The following is a 23,720-nucleotide window of genomic DNA, read 5'->3' on the forward strand; positions in this document are numbered from 1 at the left end:
ATTAACGGAATGACTTGAAACTTGGAACTTAAGGTCCTTACACTATAAGGATCCGACACGAACGATTTCGATCGAATGCAATTCCACCTGCATGACCACCTTCCTAATTAAAAAAAAGTTTCATTCAAAATGGCGAGCCAGATTTTTAAGTAAAGTAGTGTTTTTTATTTGAGTAGGATCCCCAATCACACCCATCATTAAATTATCTTTGTGTATGACATGTCAAGCCGTTATCGGATTTTTCACCCACTCTGTATGTACTTGAAAGGCAATGCCAAGTGATTCACTATAATGGAGTGTCCTTAGTCGAATGGATTAGACTCTGTAGTGCTTTATAATTCAGACGACTGGGTGGGTTCACTTTGGCAAGATATTTTTCTAGGACCACTGCCGTGTCAAGGTTGAACACGTTTAGTCGTCGATCTCGGCTACCGAAAGGAAAAAACAGTCGTTAGGTCATGTGATGTCAGATACTCTGGAATTGATCAGGTGCGACCTAACAACTCTTAAGGTGCGTACAGATTTACGTGCCTCAAACATGAGCAATTCACTTTTGATCAGCTGATTAAAAGCGAATTGCTCATGTTCGCGGTGCGTATATCTGTACGCACCTTTATAATAACAGATATTATATTATTATTATTATCATTATTATTATTATTATTATTATTATATTATTATTATTATATTATTATTATTATTATTATTATTATTATTATTATTATATTATTATTATTATATTATAATAACATATATAATATTGATATTATAGTCACCTAACCTACTCTACCTAGAATAACTCCATTGCTGTCGAGACACTGTGTTCCCACGTGATCAAACAGTCTGGCAACCTCATGTAAGTGGCTTCTCAGGTCAAAGCAAAATGTTACCTGAGTATAATCATTCAGGTCAAGTGTGATGGTGGACTGTATCAATCACACATGTTGTAGTCAACTGGTGTCCGCCTTGTGAACACCTCAAACGTACCCCCAAATGGATTATAAGCCCCCCTTTCCACGCCGAATCTGCGGTCTAATCACTGCAAGCCTACAGCCAACATGTGAAACAAGATTGATCTATGGGTAATGTTTTTCAAAGCGCCGATCAATAAGGAGAATTGATGACTTCTCCAAAGTCCACTGGTTTGTCGCCTATAATCCGGCTTGATTAGTTTTTGTGTTTGTTTGCAATTTGTTATCGCATCGAGCGACTTTTTAGATCTACAGTTTGTAGCTTTGACACTGTTACAAAAACTGATAAGCCCCTGCAAATCTATTTCCATATTTTAATGATTGTGATTTTGTTTGTGACTTTGACAATGTTAAAGATGAAATAAAATGAAGAATCGCATTTGTTCAAATGCTTATTTCGAACATTAATAATAATATCGGGGCACCTAGCTTCGCTCGTTCTATTCTATTCTATTCTATACTATTCTATTCTATTCTATTCTATTCTATTTATTCTATTCTATTCTATTCTATTCTATTCTATCTATTCTATCTATTCTATTCTATTCTATTCTATTCTATTCTATTCTATTCTATTCTATTCTATTCTATTCTATTCTATTCTATTCTATTCTATTCTATTCTATTCTATTCTATTCTATTCTATTCTATTCTATTCTATTCTATTCTATTCCATTCTATTCTATTCTATTCTATTCTAATCTATTCTATTCTATTCAGTAATCGTGAGTTTGCGTTTTTTTCCTTTTGTTACTCAATCCGTGATTCTTCACTTTTATAACCTCCACTAGCATATCACATGGGAAATCATAATGAGTTGGCATTCTCCCTCCTTCTATTATTCTACTTACAATACTCCACCTCATGTATGTTCTTTGTATTTTCTTTATAAATTTGTATTTCGAGTTCCATTGTTTGTTTTTAATTAATTGAATCGAATTGAATATTGAATAGAAAAAAGTATAATAAAATTGTGATTTCAAACCGATTTCCAAAGAAAAGGAACGTGGATCAAAGCTTTAAATTGGCAAAGGTTCATTCTTGGAAGAGTGAATTTTTTTCTAAAAAATCCTCTCTCTATCTTTCTACCAAAAATATAAATTTATATAAAAAAAGTGGAAAAGAGTGTCTGTGAGAGAGAGGGAGAGGATAGGTTTTGCGAGTACAAAACAAGAAATGGAAGAAAGACTACGTTCATAAGAAAGAGACAGACTGAGATTTAAACATTTTTTTCTCGAGAGGGATTAGCTACTTTCCAGCTTAACCTCACATTAAAAGAGTCGTATGAAACCGACTTGGAACAATAACACGTAGAATCTAGAGCCAGAGTTTTCCCGGGAAAGAAAAGACACTAAAGTTCCGACTTTTTTGTCAGCCAACTTTCCTCCGGATAGAAGCCCCAGGTAATCGTGTGGTCACTTGAACAAAGAATCTCTAGCAAAGTTTTTCTTGTCGAAGAGTAAGTACCAGCAAAAGAGTGAGATGAAAACAGTCCCACAGAGATGGAAGAGAGAGAGAGTGATGTCACTAAGTGATAGAGAATCAGGAAAAGTTCAGCTTGTTTTCGTTGCTAGTGGAAAACTTCTCCATAGAATGACGATTAATTGGACTAGCTCTACGCGTTAACACTCCATTCAACTCCAGCGTTAAATTTTCTCTTCGGTCATCCTATTATAAACCCAAGTCAAACAACGGACAAAACCTTCTTTTTTCTTCTCTTTCAGTTCACAATGAGCAAACAAAGTTTCTTTTTTCCCATTTACCCCCTTATCTATCAATCTCTTCTGTTCATGACGTGCTAAATTATAAATTCCCTTATCTTGGAAAGTATCTAATCCGACGGCAGAAAGTGCGATTCAAAAAATGATCAAATAACTAGAAGATCAATATCAAGTTCGAATAGACCTGATATTTAGTTCGAATAGTGAGATATTATAATTTAGTTCAAATATCGGAGACCGAGCTTCGCTCTGGAGTACAAAAGCATAAAAAATTTATTTCAAAAGAAGATATTATAATAACATTCATAGTTCATACAGAAATGTTCTATCTAATCACAGTAAATTGAGATTGATTCCCAGAAGAATGCAAAAATTTCCCTCACAAAAGCCCGGTTGCACAAAAGCTGGTTAAATTCTAATCCTGATTAATTTTACGTGAACAAAATCAGAGAAGACCATTTCAAGAAGATGGATCTACTGGAATTAATCAAGATTAAGAATAACCCGGCTTTTTTGCAACTGGCACTGAGTACCTGATTGAATGATTACAAAAGTTCAAAAGCTGAGTTATAATTTTGACACAGTCCCACACACATATGAACTCGCTCACTCACTTCCATCATCAACAGACGACAAAATAATTATTATCAGCTGTTTTCCAATGATGAATAATAATTATCCTCTTAATGTCCTTCAGCTGGTTTTCCCAGGGATTGGACCTAGTGCAATCGAATTTTTATAATATGAACCTACTATGTTCTGAATTTCGTGAGAATCGTTGGAGCCGTTTTCGAGATCTATAAACATACAAACATACAAACATACAAACATACAAACATACAAACATACAAACATACAAACATACAAACATACAAACATACAAACATACAAACATACAAACATACAAACATACAAACATACAAACAAACAAACAAACAAACATACAAACATTCAAACATGTAAACATTCAAACATATAATCATTCAAACAAAAGGAACGTGGATCAAAGCTTTAAATTGGCAAAGGTTCATTCTTGGAAGAGTGAATTTTTTTCTAAAAAATCCTCTCTCTATCTTTCTACCAAAAATATAAATTTATATAAAAAAAGTGGAAAAGAGTGTCTGTGAGAGAGAGGGAGAGGATAGGTTTTGCGAGTACAAAACAAGAAATGGAAGAAAGACTACGTTCATAAGAAAGAGACAGACTGAGATTTAAACATTTTTTCTCGAGAGGGATTAGCTACTTTCCAGCTTAACCTCACATTAAAAGAGTCGTATGAAACCGACTTGGAACAATAACACGTAGAATCTAGAGCCAGAGTTTTCCCGGGAAAGAAAAGACACTAAAGATCCGACTTTTTTGTCAGCCAACTTTCCTCCGGATGGAAGCCCCAGGTAATCGTGTGGTCACTTGAACAAAGAATCTCTAGCAAAGTTTTTCTTGTCGAAGAGTAAGTACCAGCAAAAGAGTGAGATGAAAACAGTCCCACAGAGATGGAAGAGAGAGAGAGAGTGATGTCACTAAGTGATAGAGAATCAGGAAAAGTTCAGCTTGTTTTCGTTGCTAGTGGAAAACTTCTCCATAGAATGACGATTAATTGGACTAGCTCTACGCGTTAACACTCCATTCAACTCCAGCGTTAAATTTTCTCTTCGGTCATCCTATTATAAACCCAAGTCAAACAACGGACAAAACCTTCTTTTTTCTTCTCTTTCAGTTCACAATGAGCAAACAAAGTTTCTTTTTTCCCATTTACCCCTTATCTATCAATCTCTTCTGTTCATGACGTGCTAAATTATAAATTCCCTTATCTTGGAAAGTATCTAATCCGACGGCAGAAAGTGCGATTCAAAAAATGATCAAATAACTAGAAGATCAATATCAAGTTCGAATAGACCTGATATTTAGTTCGAATAGTGAGATATTATAATTTAGTTCAAATATCGGAGACCGAGCTTCGCTCTGGAGTACAAAAGCATAAAAAATTTATTACAAAAGCAGATATTATAATAACATTCATAGTTCATACAGAAATGTTCTATCTAATCACAGTAAATTGAGATTGATTCCCAGAAGAATGCAAAAATTTCCCTCACAAAAGCCCGGTTGCACAAAAGCTGGTTAAATTCTAATCCTGATTAATTTTACGTGAACAAAATCAGAGAAGAACATTTCAAGAAGATGGATCTACTGGAATTAATCAAGATTAAGAATAACCCGGCTTTTTTGCAACTGGCACTGAGTACCTGATTGAATGATTACAAAAGTTCAACAGCTGAGTTATAATTTTGACACAGTCCCACACACATGAACTCGCTCACTCACTTCCATCATCAACAGACGACAAAATAATTATTATCAGCTGTTTTTCCAAGGATGAATAATAATTATCCTCTTAATGTCCTTCAGCGAGTTTCTCGAGAGATGAGACCTAGTGCAATCGAGTTTTCATAATATAAACCTACTATGTTCTGAATTTCGTGAGAATCGTTGGAGCCGTTTTCGAGATCTGATTAAATACAAACGTACAAACATCCAAACATCTAAACATCCAAACATCTAAACATTCAAACATATAAACATTCAACATATAAACAGGAATTGCTTGTTTAATAGTTTAGGAAATCAAGTTCGAATCTATCAGAGCTTGACATTGATATCCAGGAAAGTCATAATGGGAGTATTGATATCAAGTTCCAATAAACGAGTAGATAGAATTCGTGTTTGAAAATTGTTGTAATTTCATATTATTACTAAACAAAAATTCAAATTCAATGCTGTAAATCACCCCGAAGACTTCTGCCACCGCAAATATTGACAACAGGGTAAACAGCTAGATGTAAATTCGATGAGCGCCGCTATTCAAAAATCATTTGCCAGCCCGCGAAGACAAATAATTTTTGGAAAGTAGCGCTCATCGAATTTCCATCTAGCTGTTTACCCTGTTGTCAATATTTGCAGTACCAGAAGTCTTCGGGGTGATTTACAGTATTTAATTTGGATTTTCGTTTAATAAGAATTATAAATCCATTAATATTTGAATAATGCAATATCTCAGTAATTTTCATCTGTTGTCATGTCGATTTTGATCAATGTATTTCTTCGTGATGCAGTTGCAGGCTTGTGGCAAATTCAGGCACGACGCGACGTGACAAGACGTGACCCAAGTCAACTAGATCAAAACTCGAAGAATCATGAGTACTAATAGTCTCATATGGAAGACAGCATTATAATGATGCTATCCATTCTTGTATTCATCCATCGATTCTGTGAGGTCCAGGGTTAATAGCTAGATGGAAATTAGATGAGAACTACTATCCAAAAATTAGTTGCCAGCCCGGGAATCGAACTGGTACCTCCCAATTGCTAATCAGCAATGCTTACCCTTACACCAAACTGACAATCTCTGGATAGCAGTGCCATTTTATTATGAAACCACAGTGGCCAACCAGTTACAGATGGAATTAATAGAGAATGCATTCAATCAAATGCTAATTAATAATTGATTAACAGCCTAGTCGATGTCTGCAGTAGCAGAGGTCTTCGGGGTGATTTGCAGCATTTATTTGAGACTTTCGTTAAATAATTATTATAAATAAATGTAAGCTGGTTTTAACATCCAGAGTTGGGTTTTTATCGTTTCTGTTTAGTTACTAATCATCAAGTTATCGATTGTTAGATTGGATTCCCCACGTACTTGTGTATGATAATGGTGCTCACAGAGAATAATTATTACATGAATAATAATGGAAATGATTATGAATTAGCAAACCCAACTTTTACTCACGCTGCTATCCACAATGTTTTTGGATTTATATTTATCTGTACACCAGTAGTTCTGTGAACAGTAGACCTCGCGCTCAGTAAGTTACATTGTCCTGTTATGTTTTCTCAAAAATTAATGAATAATAATTTATCAATTAGAAATGTCTAGAAGAAATCCTAAATAAACATAGAACTTTCTGTCCTATCGTACCGTGACGTGTCGTCCCGGAATGTGAGTGTGAGCACTGTTATCAGGTCTGGCTGCAACTGTCTACAACGTTGATGGAAAGATGCATTTTCAATATGTTCGATGTTTTTGTACGGGTAGTATTATATTATAGTCAACTGTCTACTAACGTTGATAGAAAGATACATTTTCATGTTCGATGTTTGTGAACGGGTAGTATTTTTAGTATATATTTAGTCCACTAAACAGCTGATTTATGATGAATAATTCTAAAGTCCGATTTTGACGTTGATATTGGCGTTCAAAGGAGACTACTTTCCCTTTTATATGATCCTTAAAATGCAAAATTTCAAATATGTATACATCGTCGCGAAATTCAAAAATGAACCTGTCAAATTTCATGGAAATCTGTTTCTACGTTTCGCTGTAAATGCGGAACATAAAAACATGAAGAGAAATGCAAAACCGTCGACTTGAATCTTAGACCTTACTTCGCTCGGTCAAATAGCTATTCATATCCCTTCGTGGAGTTCACTATTCTATTCACCTCACGTACATGTGCATTCACACACTCCTGGAGTTGGTCTGATGTTTCTAAGTTCAGAACGAAAACAGGGAAGATGTGAAATGATAAAAAAAGATGAAATTTCGAAACGAGGACATCTGATTAGCCAATGAGAAACAATAATGTCTCTGAGCGGGATGAAGATCTATCAGAGTTCTGCAGTGCTTGAACGTATCATACAAAATTAATTACCGGTACGCCAGCACTTATAGCCAATTCTAGTGAAAGAGATAAGAGTTTAATTCGGGAAGTTGAAGTTGAACACGACAGGGAAACACAGAAAGAGAGAGAGAGAAACATAACTGGTTGGGAAGACATAATGAAAGATAAGACCCAAGTTTCAGCAACAAATCAGAACTCACAGATCATAAATCATGACAGCTTTCCAGATTTCTGAGAGTGCAGGAAACTTGAATGAAGTTTAGAAGAGCTAAGAGACATCTACAACAACAGAACCTGTGGAGAAGGATAGAGGATTTGGACATTCAAAACAAGGGGATTATAGCATCAGTGATATTTTGGTCCGTGAACTCTGTAAAGTAGGAATCTTTCATACATTTGTGACAGGGTCAACATAAGGGGCAATAGCCGTAGTGTTTACAGGTTTGTCTTTCTTCCATGGATCCGAATTCCCTTAAATAACTATCATTCTCTACAAGTGGTAATTGAGTGGAGTATTTCTAATTAATGCATTAATTCGAGCAATCTTAATTCAAAATTCATTGGTTTCATGTTTATTTTGGACTAAAATTTTGTAAGAAGTGTACACCTGAAATTCTAACCTTATCTTGGACTTTGTCATCACCTATATATTTGAAAGAAAAACAGCACAAGGATTACCCTATTATTTCATTTACCAATGCTTTCACATTAGTGTCATTTGTATAGTAAATGAATTGATAATTAATACTTGTGAAATTCCTCCAGTTTTTTTCCATAAGATAATCTATGTAATCTCTTTATGGACACGACTACTCCTGTGACAAAAGTAACTTGACACAAATCATCTGTTTCACATCATGTGTTCAATCTAATGGAAGTTATAAGGACGGCAAGAAAATCGAATGTCAAAAATTAATGTGTGTGTCAAGCAGTATCCACACTGAACAAATGTTCGACATACATATTCAGCAAACATGTTTATGAGGTGCTCAGGACGGCAGGCTACATCGATATGGATGTCTAAGCTTTCCTATTCCAATCCTATCTGTGAAAAAGGAATTTCGTTACTTTGTATTCCATGAATAGAACTGCGAGAAACATCGACAAAAAATATGTTATTCTTGAAAAATCTGTTCCAGAAAACTTCATCCACTTCAGTATTCAAATATCGGGGCACCGAGCTTCGCTTGTTATTCATTTATTGATAAACAGAACACAATTCTTCAAAATGATTGGGGAAAGACGAACAGGCACAGTCGAAAACTGTTTTTCCCCGAATTTTGATATATACACTATAAATGTTCCAATAAGTAGGTAATGTATCATACACTTGGGTCTAATCGGGGGAATTCCCTGGGGAATGAATCTGGGAATTCAGGTCTAATTCTGAGTCGAAATATTAAAAAACAGAAAAGTTCTAATTTAGATTGTTTACAAACCAAATTGAATAACAAAATAACACTCACTAATTACTTAAAAAGGTGAAATAATGATTAACTTTGAATATCATGATATACTCTAATTTAGAGTGATAAACCATGTCATGTCAACAAATCGATTATTTTGAAAAAATTTTCAGATTATATTTCTCGCGAGATACGGTAAGCTGGTTGAATGATTACACAGCTGATCCCCCACACAGGCACACACATCTTCTGTTATCGACAGACGACGTAATTATACAGACATCTGTTCTTCCAAGGATGAATTATCCTTTTATTGTCCTTCAGCGAGTTTTCCCAGGTATGTGAAATAGTGCAATCAAATTTTCATATCATAAACCTACTATGCTCCAAATATCGTGGAAATCGTTAGAGCCGTTTACGAGATCCGTTGAACATGAATAACCAGATATAAAAATACAGAAATTGCCTGCTCAATATAATAGGATGCTACAGTGGAATCGAAAAGAGAACCAAGAGAATGAGCATTAGTGAGGGAGAGGGAAGAGTGAGACACAGTGAGATTTGGAAAGAGACAGGAGATAGGAGATTCAAGATAAAAGTGGGTGGTGAAAGGAACGAAAGTGAGGGAAGCTAATGAGATAACGCAGAATAATCTGCTTCAAACTTCTTGCCTTCCCAGCTTAATAATTAACACGAAACGCTGTTTAGCAAACCTGAAGTGGCATTAATTTAAAGAGGATGAATGTGTGCGTGTGTGCGTGCGTGTGTATGCGTGTTGTGTGAACCCAAGTTTTCGGCTTCATATTTCCTCTTGAAATTTGAATATGAGAAATCATACTCTCTCGTAACCCGCCTGCCTTTTGAGATAGAAAATTTTCCCTTTCCGCTCTGTAATATCTCTGCTGATCTTATGGTGTGATTTAATTAGAGGAATATATTAAAATAATATAAACTCCTCAGGTGCAGGATCGCATCTGATGACACTGATTCGCTATCCATTACTGTCATTCAGCAAGGCAGATAGCTCCATTCTCTTCGACTGTTCAACTGCTAGTTTATGTCATTGTTTATCTTCTAGTTCTCCGACTTCTAATAACTTTCCAAGTCTTTCTCACGCTATAAAGTAATATGACCTACCATAACCCTCAATATCTATTATAAATTGTTAGTTCATGTTGCTCTTTAGAGAGATGGGGTGAATTCAAAACAAATAAAATCATAACCTTATTGTTTCGGAAAATTCTCATCAATCAAAATTTGGATGAAGGTTAGTTTTGGGTTCATCCCATTGTGGTCTCCCAATATATTATCATTTTTATAGCACTATTTTAATGGACTCTATCAAATTTATTTCTCCACTAGCAGGTAACCCGCGCTCCGCAAGGGTCTATTCCGAAACTTGACAAACTGTAAACTTGACGTATTGAAATCTTGGAGAATTGAAAATAAGCCTATAACCATCCTCGGATAATCAAGAATCTACATGGGAAATTTCAAGTTAATCAGTCTAGTAGTTCAGACGTGATGATTCGTCAAACAAATAAATTTTCCTATCCCGTTTCCTATAAGCCATTTCTTTTCTTCATTATAGTATAGATTATTGATGATTCATGACCAATTATTAATTTAATGAATAGGCTCAACACTGCACTTGTCTCAGTATCTCAGTATTTTTGGTAGAGAGTTAGTGGTGAGAATACTTCGAATATTCTTTCCAAAGAATGGACATTGATATGCCCAAAGCTCCGCAAATTTATGTAGATGCATAACAATATTATCTATTTTATCTATAGTTATTACGAATTGTTTTTTTTCTCATATTATATACAGCTCAATAATTATTTTCTTAATTCATATTTTGTAAATTCATCCATAATTTTGCTGTATTGTAAGCTATTGTCTATAAAGGTATAAGCCAGTATATATTGTAATCTACATATATAATGTACTCAATCAATCAATCAATATCTCAAGAATTGGTCGGAATAGGTACTAGATGATCTGAGGTCTTCACGAACTGATACTCTCTCACTCAAACGACGTTCGCCAGCAGTGTCACTTTTGCAAGATGACACTCATTCCAAGCATCTATTTATAGTATGAACGTGTGCATTCTGCAGACCATTGCAGTGTCAGATAATGGATGTTCACTGTCCTAGCGTGTCTGAGAGCTCGTGTCATGCCATGTTTCAAATTAATCAATTAACAGCTCGTACTTTAGTGGTCACTTGCATTCCTACACGTTCCCGTGAACTCCATTCCAAATAAAGACATGACTGGTTGAAACCAAGGGTTTCCATTTCCAGGTACGATTCCAATGCAGTTGGTTCAATTCTGTTGGTTGACATCACGTTGAAGCTACGGAACTCCAATGATGTTTAATACCACGAGGTATATCAAAATAGCTGATACAATAGCATAGTGCTGCAAAGGCATAGATCAAAATAGCAAAGTGTTGAAATTGATCTTGTCTAGTACATTACAACCATAGACAAAAAAAAAATAGTGTAAGTAGATATCTCATGGTATAGGGAATTTATGTCGCAACTTTTACTGTTATCTCAAGCCGATTACTGTCGATTTTTTTCAATTTTTACTGTTTTGTTGGTGTGAGAGTGTATGAACGGCACAATTTTAGAGATTACCAGCGTCACACAGCTGCATGGGACGTGAACTATCGGCTTGGGATAACAGTACAAGTTGCGACATAAACGCCCTATATCTACTTATGCTATCGGTTCTCAATGATTACAACATAATCGATGAATGAAATTTATATGTATGGTGTGGTCTATGTTGTTATGGCAGTGGAGAAAGATAGAAGAGCGTTGCCTTGACAATGCCTTCTATGGGAAATAGCTGATAACGGTTCATGTGATGTAATGTCAACTGTTCATTCTTCTTAAAAAACATCAATTATTATAATATAATTACATTTGTCAAAAAAATGTTCGCTTTGATTAAATGAAAATGACTTTTCATAGCTGAGATTTGATTTTTTGATAATTAATTATGCAATGAGGCATGCGAATAATAGTCTACACAACTTTTTTATCAAGTTACATTGAGATATTGAATTGCATGCGTCATGGCATGCAATTTATAATCTTTCGTCAGCTGATTTATGATGAATAATTCTATAGTCTGATTTTTAATATTGGCGTATGAAGGAGGCTCCACTTTCCTTTTATATTATCCTTTAAAATTTCATGAAAATCTATTACCGCGTTCCGCCGTAAATGCGCAACATATGAACATATAAACATTTAAACATTAAGAGAAATGCCAAACCGTCGACTCTTAGACCTCACTTCGCACGGTCATTTATGAAGTAGAAAATATTTGTAAGATCAATATAAATAAGGCTTGGTTTGAAATTATACAATTCATACACATTTGTGAATAGTCAAAGTTTGAAATCTAATCTATCCAGCCATCCAACACTTCTGGTGTGGCAGAAAAAAGAGACTCCTGTCTTTGAACTTTCTGTAGCTTTCTGTTGTAGTTTCTATATCAATATGATGCAGTCTACCTGGATCTCTGCTGTTTTCAACGGTTTTTCTGTGATAGATAATTTTTTAGGCTGTTGACATATTATTATTCACTGTCAATATAGATAATTATCTGTCAATAGATTATTCAACAAATATCAAACTCAGACTCTATATAGGAGGAGTCGAAATTTAAGAGGCATTTTTTATTTTATAATTCATCTGAATATAATTATACATATTCGAGTCAGGGACTAAATAATAATAATCTTATTATTGCCCTCATAACGCACATCAAGCATACAATTTGCAAAACAATACATGGAAATATGAATGAAATAACTAATGTACTATTGAGTTTCAGGAAAAAAATCTGAAAAAAATACAATCAAAATATTAGAAAACCTTGCAGAAATTAAACTTATAGTAGCAGATGAAAAAAGGAAAGAAGAAGTATGTAACCAATACTGAATAATTCAAGAAAAAAAATAATAGAACGGAATAATGGGAAACTTAGCGTACATGATACTTATGGTTAAAATAACTTATAAATGAGGCCTATGCAAGAATAATCAATATGATATTATGTTAGTAGGACTACTGATGACATGAATCTATTGTAATGATAAGAGCGATCAAATTGGAAATGATATGGACTATGAAACAACAATATTACCAAACGAGTCTCCAAAAATAATTCAACTGTGGCCATCCACACCAAAGACACAGCAATCGCCTACCAATGACAATGACAGCAGGCCATGAACCAAGAAACCAGGAGATATGGAAAAAATCTGGTGTGGCGCACTCACACAACTTTCCTTGCTCATTGAACTGTAAGCCACATTCTTAAACGAGAATAATCCATGGGAATAACATAACTTAATGACTATTGGCAGCAACATATTTGAAACTACGATCAAACTACTGTATATGTGTATATATAATTGTTTTCAGAGTACTTTTTCCTTTGTGTAAATTATTGTGAAATTCGAAGATATTATTTTTCAAAAGTCGTCAAAACAGCTGTTTCAAGTCATTTTTGAGAAAATCGTGGAAAACATGGTTTTTCAGTAACTATCCGCCATTTTACTGAAGAATATTACGGAGCTCCTGCAATTTTCCCAGAAATGAGACCCATGTCAGTCTATAGAGCTTATGAATATCCATGGTATAAATTTGAAGAAAATCGTTAGAGTCGTTTTCGAGAAAACCGTGAAAAACATGGTTTTTCAGTAATCAAAGATAAAATGTTAGTAGGACTACTTTCGACATGAACTTATAGTAGGAATAAGGGTGATTGAATAGAAATAGAATTATAAAATAATCGGAGTAATAAAAATGAATTATAATAGATTAAAACTGAAATAATATGGACTATGAAGCAACAATATTAGCAAAGAGTTCCCAAAAATAATCCCCATGTGTCCATCCACACCAGAGCCACAACAATCGCCTACCAATGACAGCAGGCCATGAACCAAGAAACGAGGGAATATAGAAGAAACAGATTATATACTGTATATCAAACCACCCCATTCTAAAGCACATGCATTCAAATGCCAGTCGGTCATGCAATTGGAATTGGTGAAGAGTTGAATCATGTTTCACGTATTTAGTGACACTCAACTCTTGATAATCATGTTGAGATAACACTTTTCTGGTTTCTTATTCATGATTGCACACTCCAATTATAACTGCGCTAACACCAAAGTTATTAACAAAATTTTTATTTCTCCGTCCTTATAGATTCTATTGGATTGAACATATTTAACTTATCGATATAGGGGACCGAGCTTCGCTCTGGAGTACAAAAGCATGGATCGAATTTATTACGAAAGAAGGTATTATAATAACATTCATAGCATTCATACGGAAATGTTTTATCTAATCACAGTAAATATTGAGATTAATTCCCAGAGGAATGGAAAAAAATTCCCTCACAAAGGCCCAGTTGCACAAAAGCCAGTTAAATTCTAATCCTGATTAACTCCACATGAAGCAAATCAGAGAAGAACATTTCAAAAAGATGGTTCTACTGGAATCAATCAGGATTAAAAATAACCCGGCTTTCTTGCAACCGGCACTAAGTACCTGATTGAATGATTACAGAAGTTCAACAGCTGAGTCATAATTTTGACACAGTCGCTCACTCACTTCCATCACCAACAGACGACGAAATAATCAGCTGTTTTCTCAAGGATGAATAATAATTATCCTTTCAACACGCGAGCAGTCGCACGGACTTGCAGAACGTCAGTGGTCGCGCGTGAGCATTTTGCTCACACTCACCCTTATGGCTCCCTACACTATAAACAGTTAGTTTTGACAATGCTCTTTCAATATTCATTAATTTCAAATCTTTCTCAACGTGTTTTATGTTATTTTATACTATTTAATAGTATATAATAACATAATACATGGAGGAGATTCCAAAATACATACTGCAAATTTATTGTTAGAATTTATCATTTTTATGAGATAAAATAATCTAATCATGTATGAAATGAATATACCTTCTTTATTTGACTAATTTTTCGACATCCAGATAGGATGAAAAGATAGTGAAAGTTTAAATCAGAAGATGGAATATGAAATAGGAAGATAATACCTATATATTTGAAATTAGTCAACGTTCATTCTGTTATCTTCAAACTGTTCAAGGACTCAAACTGTTCAAGGTTGTCTAGAGGACAGTCACAGCGAGGATTACATGAGCTGCCAACCTTGGAAAACGAAAATTCCCAAAGCTACATACAAAAGTTACAATTGTGCGGCAATTTGTCGTGCGCGCGACTGACTACTCTCGTGTTAATGCCCTTCAGCGAGTTTTCCCAGGGATGTTCGTAAGAATCGTTTTCGAGATCCGGTGAAATACAAACATCTAAATATATAAAAAGAAGTTGTTCGTTTGATATTATAGGATACACATGATGAACATATGTGTTTGTCAAGTTCCGTTAAATCTAATAGAATCTATAAAGACGGAAAACAAACATGTTCTTAATAACTTTGGTGTAAACGCAGCATAACTTATCTAATGAATACCGGGATCTCCGCAATCCCCCTCTCCACGACCCAGAACCAAACCTCACCAACAAGCTCCCCAGAGATATTCACAGACTCACATCTAATTAGTGGTAACACTGCTCCACTCTGCGATTGCTATTTTATCAGTTACTCAACCACAACTTTGAAGAATACTGAAACTCAGTCGTGTATTTACACTTGTGGATACAGAGTTGGCTGTTGTAAGCTACAGGTATACAATACACTAACTAGGTGATATGTGAAGAAACTTGGTGATGTTCATGTTGCGCCCTCATCTGGGATAATCAGCTGATAAGTTGAGGTTTAAACTGTAAGCATTACTTTTATACAACATCACTGCTTCTATCTACCTATTTCTGATAAGCTCGGTAGGTGAATCTTGTTGGATGATCGTTAAGGTACTTCCATATTTACGCGCCGCGAACATGAGCAATAGTCAACTGTTAATGTCATGAAGATTCATCATGAAATTATTGAAAGATAAAATTTTTTGCTTAATAAAATATAATCGATTATTTTAAACGATAATGAACAGTTAATATTACATCAATAAACCTGTATCAGCTACCGTCTATGGAAGGCATTGCAAAAGACAGGGGATCGACAATGTTTCTCTCCTATCTTTCTTCACTGCCATTTTTGAATGTACCTCACAATAGTGTAGGGTAATCAGATCGGACATTTATTTTAGATCAGATCACCTTTAACTTTCCTCGCCCTATTACCATAGGTAAGTATTGTTTTTTGAAAAAAATTAAGTTACCCCAATTTCTAAATGTCTTTACGTTTCAAGGTCTCCTGAGTCCAAAAAAGTGGTTTTTGGGTATTGGTCTGTATGTGTGTGTGTGTGTGTGTGTGTGTGTGTGTGTGTGTGTTTGTGTGTGTGTGTGTGTGTGTGTATGAGCGTATGTGCGTCTGTGTACACGATATCTCATCTCCCAATTAAAGGAATGACTTGAAATTTGGAACTTAAGGTCTTTACAATATAAGGATCCGACACGAACAATTTCGATCAAATGCAATTCAAGATGGCAGCTAAAATGGAGAAAATGTTGTCAAAAACAGGGGTTTCCGCGATTTTCTCGGAAACGGCTCCAAAGATTTTGATTCAATTTATGTATGGAATAGTCATTAATAAAAGCTCTATCAACTGTAACAAGTCTCATATCCGTAAAAGATTCAGGAGCTCCGCCCCATCTATGCAAAGTTTGATTTTAGATTCCCAATTATCAGGCTTTAGATAAAATTTTATATAAACAAAAAATTTCTAGTGGAAAATATTGAGCATGAGAACCACTACAATTGATGTCCAGTAAGATTTCCACCTGAAATTGAAAATAAGCTCGAAATTCGAGAAAATGTGATTATCCAATTGCAAACTGTTGGCAGCTGTTGATTCTATTGAATGATTCACTATGAAGAGATAGCAGACCTTGTATGTCTCCAGCGTTATTGTCCTGTCACCAGCTGGCTCAGATCTTGGAATAGTAGACTTGATATGCGCGTGAACACTAGCGTCAGTTGATAAATTTTCATAACGGCAAGGAATGTTGTGTGCCACACCAGATTTTTCATTCACACATTACTTCATTCCCGAAAAATGCTTCTATAGTGAGGTAGACCACGGTTTATTGAAGAAGACGGTAGGTGTCACGCGCATGTTTGCGCTGAATTTCCGGTGTAGCTGACGTCATTCCATATCCAATCATCTGTTTTTAACAAATAAGCTTCATAGATTGCCAAAAGGTGTTAAACACCTCGAATCGGTGGCGATGACGTAATCTAGCTGGCTGGCTAGTGCGCACACATTTCATGACCCCTACCGTTCTCATCGAATTACCGTGAGGTAGACGATATAAAGCAGTGGAAAAAATGGGAAAACTGAAAATAATTGTAAATGGCAATGAGCAAACCCAGACCGATCAGGAAAAAATATTTGCAAACTTTCATCGACCTCAAAACTTATAACGAGTTTGTTTTTGAAAAGTTCTATTATTGAAACCGACTCACAGACTGCTTGAATAAACAGGGGTTCGCCATTGTTCAATGAGGTTTTTCTGAGCTGGCAACAGTTAAATCATGACTTCTCCACACTCGCTTTTCTCCCATGGTGAAAAAGGTTAGCATAAACCAGCAGTTTAGAATATTCCTTTGATTTACGGGAATGATGTAATGTGTGAATGTACTGGTGTGGCGCACTCACACAACATTCCTTGCCGTTGTGAAAATCGATCAACTTACGCTAGTGTTCACGCGAATATCAAGTCTACTATTCCAAGATCTGAGCCAGCTGGTGACAGGACAATAACGCTGGAGACATACAAGGTCTGCTAACTCTTCAAAGTGAATCATTCAATAGAATCAACAGCTGCCAACAGTTTGCAATTGGATAATCACATTTTCTCGAATTTCGAGCTTATTTTCAATTTTAGGTGAAAATCTTACTGGACATTAATTGTAGTGATTCTCATGCTCAATATTTTCCACTAGAAATTTTTTGTTTAAATAAAATTTCTAATGAAGCCTGATAATTGGGAATCTAAAATCAAACTTCGCATAGATGGGGCGGAGCTCCTGAAATTTTTACAGATATGTGACTTGTTACAGTTGATAGAGCTTATTAATGACTATTCCATACATAAATTGAATCAAAATGTTTGGAGCCGTTTCCGAGAAAATCGCGAATTGCATTTGATCAAAATTGTTCGTTTCGGATCCTCATATTGTAAAGACCATAAGTTCCAAATTTCAAGTCATTCCTTTAATTGGGAGATGAGATATCGTGTACACAGACGCACATACGCTCATACACACACACACACACACACACACACACACACACACATATATATAGACCAATACCCAAAAACCACTTTTTTGACTCAGGGAACCTTGAAACGTAAAGACTTTTAGAAATTGGGGTACCTTAATTTTTTTCAGAAAGCAATATTTTCCTATGGTAATAGGGCAAGGAAAGGTGATCTGATCTAGAGTAAATGTCCGATACTGAGCGCTAGGTCTACTGTTCAGAGAACTACTGTTATTTTGTGAATTTGAAACTACAAGACTATATGCTACATTATCTAAATTTGGGAGAAATAGCACAAGGTAACCTTATTCTTACTTTCGCTATCATTTCGATAATGTACTTATTGTATTAATGAATAGAGATTAGTATATTCTTGGGGTGGAAGTAACAACAAAATGCAGTATATAGATTTTTTGTATCATTGAATCAATATAAGAATGAAATAAAATATATCAGAATTTTCAATGTTCCAGTTGATGAAATAAAACTACAAAAAACAGAATACATGTGATAACTATTAGACTAGCTTCACACACATTCGGTTTCATTCGGTTCGGTTCGTTTTCGGCTCAGTTCGGTTCGTTGCCGAAAACGAATGAGGCTTTCATACATATCAGGTTTTAATTCGTACGGTTCTAATTAGTTATTTTCTTCTCAAACACAGCTGTGTTTGGATTTTTATAATTTATGCTGGTAATAAAATATAAAAGCTGATGTTCAAATAGTGAGATGTGATCTCTTGAAGAACGAAATTTTCAATTTAATTAAAAATTGTGAACTATTTGAATAGTTTATCTTTGATTATTTTGATTTTGGATGTTCGGAGTGATTATTTTTTTGAATTGAAAATTTTTTCAATAATTTTGACACATGAGTACATAACGTTCATCTCTTCTCTCCATTAATAAAATACGGTAACTTTCATGGAATAATAAAAAAAAAATAGAAATTCTTCCTGAGTTTCAATTTATCTTCATATTTCTTTTAGCAAACTATTCATTGAGAGAAAAATGCTCCAGTGAACTAACAGAAATAAATTGACCATAAGATTTTGAAACAGATAATCACGATATCAGGTTAAAATAAAAACAAAAAAAGCAAGCATGTGTAAAATACTGCGTTTTCCGGTTTCCTAGCAACGAATTTGAATATGATAAAGCCTATTCTCGTCGAGGGGGCGTTTGGTGCTATGCGGTTGCTATTCGAAACCGAATCACCATTTCACACTTATCGGAATTTGCCAAAAACGGAACAAACAGAACCGGATGTGTGTGAAAGTAGCCCTTCCCTATAAACGAATTGAAGCCTGAAGGAATTTATTAGAGTCAAAATGGACGTTCGGTTCTATCCGGTTTCTATTCAGTACCGAATTCAAACCGAATTACCATTTCACACTTATCGGAATTTGCCGAAAACGAAACAAACCGAATGTGTGTGAAACTAGCCTTACAAACATGCGAGCTCCAATTATGACAATTTACTACGGGTTCGGTTTCCGAGCTCGGGATTTAGCTAAGTTCTAGACTTTAAACAGCTGGAGTTTGAGAATTAGCTCTCCAAAACTGGGCGTAGTAGCAGTTTTTATAACAGTCGTCGCAGTTTTCATGTTTTTTTCATTTCTATAATTGGAAACGCTTTACCTTGACAAAATTTAACATTTCTAAATAATTCAAAATAGCTGAAACATTACACTATTCTCTCTTTATTTTATTTGATGTTCAATTTTCTAGTTTTTCGAAACGTGACTTTGACAATGACTACGACTACGCCCCATTTCGGAAATCCAATTTTCTGACTCCAGCTGTTCTAAGTCTAGAACTTAGCTAAATCCCGAGCTCGGAAACCGTCCCTAAAACATTTCTTATGCACTTCCAATGATACCCTGCTATACAATACCATCATCTTCAAATAGCACGGGGGAGTGAGTCGATTTCGTGGGCAAACGAAATCTTTGTTCCATGAATATTCTTGAAACTTCGAAGTCGATTGGTGGAAGTGCTCTCAAGTTCTTGTGATAATAATAATAATAATAATAATAAAATAATAATAATAATAATAATAATAATAATAATAATAATAATAATAATAATAATATAATAATAATAATAATAATAATAATAATAATAATAATATTAATATAATAATAATAATAATAATAATAATAATTTTTTTTTCATTTTTCCTTCGTCCTGGTACCCCCAGAAGAAGGGAGTTTATTATAGAAAATATAACAAACAAAACTGGAAAATACACTTATAAAAAGAAATCTTACAAACAGAACAAATGTAATAATAATAATAATATTCGTATGGCTTTCATTGGTGGGGAGTTCCTGACGGAAGTTCCACCTCGCCTGAATATATCATTTGAGTCGTCAATGGGCCTTTACGACTGTCATACTTCAGCCGGGACCGACAAATTAACGTGCCCATCCGATAACACGGGAGTGACCTGTTCAAAAACTTTTGGCTCTGAGTGGGTTTGAACCCGGGATCTCTAGGTTGCTGAGCAAGCACTCTATCCACTAGACCACGGATCACTCCTCAATTTCTTGTAGAACATACAAACGGAAATCTAGACTTGAGGTACAATAACCTTCCCGGGTTCAAACTTGTTAAGCTGAGTTCCTGAGCGAAAAAAATTATAAAGATGACGACTGACAATAAAGATGGGAAAATGATAGTCGAAGTGGAAATGACAGCTGAAATGTTAGAATGAAGATTGATTGATTCATAATGATTGAATTTTGTGTGATGTAGTTATCAGCTATGTGATCTTATTGATTGGATTTGTGTCAATTTGACTCGTGTCAAGTCCACAAGTATCATACTGTGAAAGCTGCTATATTATTAGAGTCAGAAGTTAATCAATAGAAGGCTTTTTAGAAAAGAAGCTTGATTTTCCCTGATTGGTTCTCGTGTAATTCGTTCATTGTTAAAATTTAATAGGCTCCTGTTCAACCGAGCTATATAATTTACCGTTCATTCAATTTGAGAATCTTGAAAGGTATTTATTTTTTTAGAATGTTTATCATATTTGCTAGTATGTTTATAGGATTTCAGTAATCAGGAAATCAAGCTGAGCGACTTCAACGTATTAATGCTACTTTCGAAAATGATATTGATTCTTGAGATTTTTAACATCAAATTCTTAGAAATTTTATTCGCGAGATAAAGATTCCAATGTCTTTCGTATATCGATCGTATGGTTGTCAGCAAATCATACAAAGATACAGAGTACTATTTACTCACGTAAATAAATATACAAATGGAAAAAAATACCTATAATGGATCTGTCAGTAGTCTTCAGTATTTATAGGGAAACACTTGAACAAAACTAAGCAGAAAACAGAGACAGAAAGTACGAGATCCCATCATGTCTTAGAATATCCTCGAAATCTGTTTTGTCGGGCATAAAAATGTCCTAAAGCTTCAAAATTGAGTTTTCAAGCGATATTCGAAACCACGCCCTCTTTCGTCAGCATATGACGTCATGTTACGACGTCATTAAACTGTAAACGCTGCCGCAGAGATTTTCTGCCAGGCTTCACACTCCTAAAAATACGATAAAACGTTTACGTTTCACATGAATGATCAGCGGAAAAGGTCTTGAATATGAGTGGGAAGGAAATACTTCCTACAGAGAAACTGGAAGAGAGATTGTTATCTTTATAGTGTACTAGCCGGCAGACTCGCTTCGCTTACATTATCAAGCCGCCCCCTGGACGCACGACTAGATCGTCCAAAAATTGGATCAGCGGGCTCGCTTCGCTCGCCTGCATTTTTCATTTGAGCATGCTTCATTCCATCAGAAAGTAAAAGTAGGCTACTGAGAAAACGCAGAAAAGCTGAGAAAAACGTTGGGAAAACGCTGATTTGAGCGTATCTTTGTTGAAATATTGAAGTCACCTCATCACAAAATTTCTAGACCCTAGCTAAACCTCTGTACCAAATTCGAACATTCTCTGTCTATTACTTGATGAAAGAACTGAGAAAGCGCTAATTTTGGGCGTATCTCTGACGTTATTTCAAATTCCTTCTAACACATCATTTTAACACCCTAGCTTAGCTTTTGTACTAAATTTGAACAATTTCTGTTCATTTGTTCTCGATAAATCTGAGAAAAAGCAAAAAAAAAAAAACGCTGGAAAAACGCTAATTTTGAGCGTATCTTTGACGTTATTGCAAATTCCTCCTAACACAACATCATTGCACCCTAGCTTAGCTTCTGTACTAAATTTGAACAATTTCTGTTCATTTGTTCTCGATAAAGCTGAGAAAACGCTGGAAAAACGCAGATTTTGGGCGTATATTTGGAAATTTTTCCAAATCCGTTCTTAGTGCGCCACTAAAGGGCCAACTAAACATATCTACCAAATTTAAACGATTTTGGTTCGGTTGATTTTTAGTTCTGCGAGTGAGTGAGTCAGTGAGTGAGTGCCTTTTCGCTTTTATAATGTAGACTAGCCGGCAGACTCGCTTCACTTACATAATCCGTCTAGCCTGAGTTCTTCATTCGAGCTTGCTTCCTCCCGTCAAATAGTCAAATAATACAAACTTTTAGTGTTGATTCAATCGTCAGTTATCGTAGACCACGTAAAAAAACGCTAGAAACTGCCAATTATGGTCTTATCGCTGGTGAAATTTTGAAGTTTTTCTATTCTAAATTTTTAAACTCTTGCTGAGCCTGTGTATCGAATGACACTTCATCATCATTTCATTCACCTAAAGTAGATTTCCTATTCATCATCACTCGGGAAACCTATTATATTGATTTCTGTATATCTGTTTATATATTCATATCTGGTTATCTGGCTATCTGGTTATTTGGTTATATTTATGTTCAACGGATCTCGAAAACGGCTCCAACGATTTTCACGAAATTTGAAATAGAGTAGGTTTATGATATCAAAATCCAATTGCACTAGGTCTCATCCCTGGGAAAACTCGCTGAAGGACATTAGAATGATAATTGATCCTTGGAAAAACATACGATGATTTCGTCGTCTATCGATAACAGAGGATGTGTGTGCCTGTGTGCGAGATCAGCTGTGTAATCAATTAGCTCACCGTTTCTCGCGATAAATCTAGAAATTTCAATTGACTCGATCAAAATATAAACATTTGAATATTTGAACATTCAAACATTTGAACATTAAGAGAAATGCCAAACCGTCGACTTGAATCTTAGACCTCACTTCGCTTGGTCAATAATGCAATAATGTTACATATTATGTCAACTTTTAAATGCACTAATTCTAAGAGAAAAAGCTCGACAGTTCTTTGTATCCCAATTGAAATTATTATCCTTTTAAATTTTTAGAGGTTTCTGTGGTAGTCATCTAAGCAGGTAATAGAACTCTGAATCGAAGTAGATTTCTCTCTCTCTCTCTCTCGTTTATTATTTTGACCACCGGCGCAGTCTCACGGCTTAGAAGATCAGTTAGTTGCCAAACTCCAGGCCAGTAATTAATCATGGACGAAGGATTAGGATGGACAAAGCAAAGGAATTAGGAGCAGCCTGAACAAACTGAAGTTACTGACTTCTTCATTGCATCAACTCCTCTGGGATTCAAACAAGATGAAAGGCATG

The sequence above is a fragment of the Nilaparvata lugens genome, chromosome 9 (genome assembly GCF_014356525.2).
Source record: "Nilaparvata lugens isolate BPH chromosome 9, ASM1435652v1, whole genome shotgun sequence".
In the NCBI taxonomy this organism is placed as follows: domain Eukaryota; kingdom Metazoa; phylum Arthropoda; class Insecta; order Hemiptera; family Delphacidae; genus Nilaparvata; species Nilaparvata lugens.